This window comes from Vipera berus (assembly GCF_964194415.1).
Source record: "Vipera berus genome assembly, chromosome: 5".
Classification (NCBI taxonomy): domain Eukaryota; kingdom Metazoa; phylum Chordata; class Lepidosauria; order Squamata; family Viperidae; genus Vipera; species Vipera berus.
Window position 1 is genome coordinate 5,242,715 of NC_138207.1, and position 6,000 is coordinate 5,248,714.

Below are 6,000 nucleotides of genomic sequence, written 5' to 3' on the forward strand. Positions count from 1 at the left end.
TATAGAGACAGGTACTTGGGCAGATCATAACCCTATTAAATTTAGCTGGAAAGGTTCGAAAAAAATATCTAGATGGACCTTACAAAGAGCAATCTTAAAAGAAGATGATTTTAAATCAAAGATGGAGAGAGAATTAAGTCTCTTCTTCAAGGAAAATAAAGCTGAAGACACCGCTGTACAAAATAACTGGGACACAGCCAAGGCAATAATGAGAGGGGTAGCGATGGCATATATGATAAATAAGAACAAGGGGAAAAAACAACAACGGGAAAGGTTAGAAGGGGAATATAAAAGTTTAGAAACTATACTCCAACAAGACCCACAAAAAAAGAATATCAAACAATCAATGGATTTGATTAAACATAAGCTTAATATCTTAGACAAAGAGAAACTAGCACAAGAAATGAGAAGCACAAAACAAAACTTTTTTGAAAATGCAAATAAACCGGGCCGATGGCTCGCATATAAATTAAAAAAACAAAAGGAGAAAAGCTGGATTAGCAAATTATGTGATGACGAAGGGAGAGTACACCACCAGGAAGAGGAGAAAAAAACTATAGCCCAGGAATTTTATGAGCGATTATATAAAGAAGATAGTCAGGCAACTGTGGAGAAAGTGGAGGAATGTTTCCAAAAAGCTAAACTACCTAAGGTTACAGAGGACATCAGAAATATGCTGAACGATGAAATTAGGCCGTCCGAGGTGATAAAGGCCATTAATGAACAAAAAAATAATAAAGCACCGGGTCCTGACGGTCTCCCGATAGAAATTTATAAGGAACAGCAAAATATCTTAGCACAACCTCTACTGGAGGTATTTAATGCAGTATTAGAAGGCGCAAGAACACCTAAATCTTGGTCTGAGGCAAATATAGTTCTCATCCCGAAAGATAATACGGATCACACATTAATTCAAAATTATAGACCCATATCGCTTCTTGATTCGGACTATAAGATATTTACATCAATTATAGCGGAACGACTTAAACGATTCCTGAATGATTTCATACATGTAGACCAGAATGGTTTTCTTGCTAAGAGGCAAACTAAACATAATATTAGAGTAATACTGGATACCTTGGAGTATTATGAACTACATAGCGGACAACAGATGGCACTACTATTTTTAGATGCCCAGAAGGCCTTTAATAATGTTAAATGGTCATTTTTACACCAACAACTCAGTTTCATGGATATGGGTGAAAAATTTATAAATATAATCAGGGCAATCTATACCAACCAGGAAGCAAAAGTAATTATTAATGGGGAAACATCTAGGAAATTCCAAATCCAAAAGGGAACATGGCAAGGTTGCCCTTTATCCCCACTGCTGTTCATATTGACACTAGAAGTTCTAACGAGAACAATTAGAAATGACCCACAGATAAAAGGGTTAGCTATTAAAAAGGAAACTTTTAAACTTCAAGCATTTGCGGATGATCTGGTCTTCATCATGGAGGACCCATATCATACGGGACCAAAATTATTGGAAGAATTAACTAAATATGGTGAAGTTGCTGGATTGAGAATAAATAGAAATAAGACCAAGATGATTGTTAAAAATATGACTAATAAACAAAAAGAAAAATTGGCTGGAATCATGGACATAGAAATAGTGAAAAAAATAAAATATCTAGGAATTAATATCACGGCTAGATGCACCTCACTTAAAAAAGATAATTATGATAAAATAGTGAATCAAATAAATGATGATCTGGAAAGATGGGGAAATCTGAAACGTTCATTACTGGGGAGAATTGCTGTCATCAAGATGAATGTCCTGCCCAAAATCTTGTTCTTGTTCCAAAATATCCCAATACAACTTGACTCCAAATTTTTTCGAAATTTGAACAAACTATCACTAAATTTTGTTTGGCAAGGGAAAAAACCAAGAATCAAAATGAAATACTTGCAGGATACGAAGGAAAACGGGGGTTTTGGACTGCCAGACTGGGAATTATATTATCATGCCGTGGCTCTAAATTGGATTAGAGAATGGATAATTTTGAAAAATAGGAGATTATTGACTTTAGAGGGTCACGATTTACAATTTGGCTGGCACGCTTTTTTATGGATGGAGAAACAAGGATTATCCTCACATTTTCAAAAACATCGGATTAGGCAAGCATTATTTAACATTTGGAACAAAATTAGAATTCACAATTATACTAAAGTACCAGTCTGGCTATCCACTCTCGAAGCGATTGTTTACCCAAATCTATTCGATTTGGGTAACATAATTTCATATAAGGATATTATGAATGAGGAGGGGGAATTGAAGTCTAGAAATGAATTAGATTCACAAGGTATAAAACTGGATTGGTGGGCCTACTTACAGATTCAATCAAGATTCGGGAAGGATAAAAAAGAATGGGGGATAAACACCCAGGAAACGGCCTTGGATAAAATATTATTGGGCCCAGATAATAAACAGATAAAGAAATTATACAATCTGCTTCTGGGATATAAGCTGTTCGAAGAACAAGTGAAGGATCCTATGTTGACTTGGGCTAAAAATCTGGGACATGGCATTGACCTTGATACATGGCAAACGCTCTGGGACAGAAATAAAAGAATAACACTGGCTTCATCTTACAAAGAAAACCTAGTCAAAATGTTCTATCGATGGCATCTTCCTCCAGCACGTTTAGCCAAGTTGTATAAGACAGTATCTCCCAAATGTTGGAAGTGCTCCGAAGAACTAGGTACATACTTCCATACGTGGTGGTCCTGTAGCAAATCACAAAGATTTTGGAAAATGATTTGGACATGGCTGAAAGAAATATTACGACAAGAAGTTGAGTTTAGTCCAGAATGTTTCTTATTGGGCATAACAAAAGAGAAATACCCTAAAGACGAGTTGTATCTGGTGATCCACATTATTACAGCAGCAAGAATGTCATTTGCTCAAAACTGGAAAAGGAATGAAATCCCAGTAGAAAATGAGGTAATTAGGAAAATTTGGGAATGCGCAGAAATGGATAAATTAACTCTGGAATTTAAAAATAAAGATCAATCAGATTACTACAGAATTTGGAATAAATTTTATCTTTGGCGGGAACAAAAGGAAGGTCTCTATTAGGTCTTACAGATTGGTTCACTGTTCTAAGTATTGTATTATACTTAACTGATTTGTATCTTAAGTGTATTTAAGTGTATTTTAGGTATATATATATATATATATATATATATATGTTTTCGTAGATTCTCGCGGGTGTCTGTATGTGTAGATCTAGAGTCTCGGGTTTCTTCCCGCGTTCCTTTCATCTTCAGAAAGTTGTGGCGACGTTTCGACGAAATCCCATCCGTCATCATCAGGCCGGAGTGTTCCTCCTGCTGCTTCCAGGAGCAATGCGTGGTCTGGCTGTTCCTTTCCTTCCAACTGCCGGTGGGGCTGTGTTCTGACTGGGTGGAGGCGTGGCTGCTTTCTGATTGGGTGGGGGTGTCCTCCGATTGGGTGGAGGCGTGGTTGTCTTCTGATTGAGTGGAGGCGTGGCTGTCTTCTGATTGGGTGGATGCGTGGTTGTCTTCTGATTGGTTGGAGGCGTGGCTGTCTTCTGATTGGGTGGGGTGTGTTCTGAATGGGTGGGGTTTTTTGTTGTGTTGTAATATCCTGAGTGTTGTGATTTGGTGTCCTGAGGAGTGGGCTGTGTAGTGGCCTCCAGAGCTTTGGTTTGGCTCCGAGTTCGAGGACCTGCTATGTATCTCTGGTATGGGTCAGTCAGGTTCGTGTGTGCGTGGGAGGACACCCCCACCCAATCAGAAAGCAGCCACGCCTCCACCCAGTCAGAACACAGCCCCACCGGCAGTTGGAAGGAAAGGAACAGCCAGACCACGCATTGCTCCTGGAAGCAGCAGGAGGAACACTCCGGCCTGAAGATGACGGATGGGATTTCGTCGAAACGTCGCCACAACTTTCTGAAGATGAAAGGAACGCGGGAAGAAACCCGAGACTCTAGATCTACATATATATATATATATATATATCCCCTTCATGGATTACTGCCTTGTCGTGGCGAAGGGGCTTGCGTAATTCAATGAAGCTATGAGCTATGCCGTGCAGGGCCACCCAAGACGGACAGGTCATAGCCGAGAGTTCTGACAAAACGTGATCCACTGGAGAAGGAAATGGCAACCCACTCCAGTATCTTTGCCAAGAAAACCCTATGGACAGTACCAAAAGGCAAAACGATATGACGCTGGAAGATGAGCCCCTCAGGTCGGAAGGCGTCCAATATGCTACTGGGGAAGAGCAGAGGGCTAGTACTAGTAGCGCCAGAAAGAATGAAGCGACTGGGCCAAAGCCGGAAGGACGCTCAGCTGTGGATGTGTCTGGTGGTGAAAGGAAAGTCCGATGCTGTAAAGATTTTTTCTCCATAGGAACCTGGAATGTAAGATCCATGAATCAAGGCAAGCTGGACGTGGTCAAACAAGAGATGACAAGACTGAACATTGACATCTTAGGTATCAGCGAACTAAAATGGACAGGAATGGGTGAATTTAATTCAGATGACCATCAGGTATACTACTGCGGGCAAGAATCCCTCAGAAGAAATGGAGTAGCCTTCATAGTCAATAAAAGAGTAGGAAAAGCAATACTGGGATACAATCCTCAAAATGACAGAATGATCTCAGTTCGAATCCAAGGCAAACCATTCAATATCACAGTAGTCCAAGTCTATGCCCCAACCACCGGTGCTGAAGAGGATGAAATTGACCGGTTCTATGAAGCCCTACAGCACCTTATAGAACTAACACCAAAAAATGATGTCCTTATCATCATGGGGGATTGGAATGCTAAAGTAGGAAGCCAAAAGATAACTGGAATAACAGGCAAGTTTGGCCTTGGAGTGCAAAATGAAGCAGGGCACAGGCTGATAGAATTTTGTCAAGAGAATACGATGGTCATAGCAAACACTCTTTTCCAACAACCCAAGAGACGGCTCTACACATGGACATCACCAGACGGTCAACACAGAAATCAGATTGACTATATGCTCTGCAGCCAAAGATGGAGAAGCTCTATACAGTCAGTAAAAACAAGACCAGGAGCTGACTGTGGCTCAGACCATGAGCTTCTCCTTGCAAACTTTAGGCTTAAACTGAAGAAAGTAGGGAAAAGCGCTAGGCCACTCAGGTATGAATTAAATCATATCCCTGTTGAATATACAGTAGAGGTGACAAATAGATTTAAGGAATTAGATCTGATAGACAGAGTGCCTGAAGAACTATGGACAGAGGTTCGCAACATTGTACAACAGGTAGCAACCAAAACCATCCCAAAGAAAAAGAAATGCAAGAAAGCAAAATGGCTGTCTGAGGAAGCTTTGCAAATAGCTGAGGAAAGGAGGGAAGCGAAAGGCAAGGGAGAAAAAGAAAGATACGCCCAATTGAATGCAGAATTCCAGAGAATAGCTAGAAGAGATAAGAATGCCTTCTTAAATGAACAGTGCAAAGAAATAGAAGAAAACAATAGAATAGGGAGGACCAGAGATCTTTTCAAGAAAATTGGAGAGATGAAGGGGACGTTTCATGCAAAAATGGGCATGATAAAGGACCAAAATGGCAGGGACCTAACAGAGGCAGAAGAGATTAAGAAGAGGTGGCAAAATTACACAGAAGAACTATACAAGAATGAGCTTAACGTCCCTGATAATCACAATGAGGTGGTCACTGACCTCGAGCCAGACATCCTAGAATGTGAAGTGAAGTGGGCCTTAGAAAAGCTGAGCAACAACAAAGCTAGTGGAGGTGACAGTATTCCAGCTGAGCTATTCAAAATCTTAAAAGACAATGCAGTAAAAGTGCTACACTCAATTTGCCAGCAAATTTGGAAAACTCAACAGTGGCCACAGGATTGGAAAAGATCAGTTTACGTTCCAATTCCAAAGAAAGGCAGTGCCAAAGAATGTTCAAACTATCGCACCATTGCACTCATTTCTCATGCTAGTAAAGTCATGCTTAAAATCCTACAAGCTAGACTTCAGCAGTATGTAGATC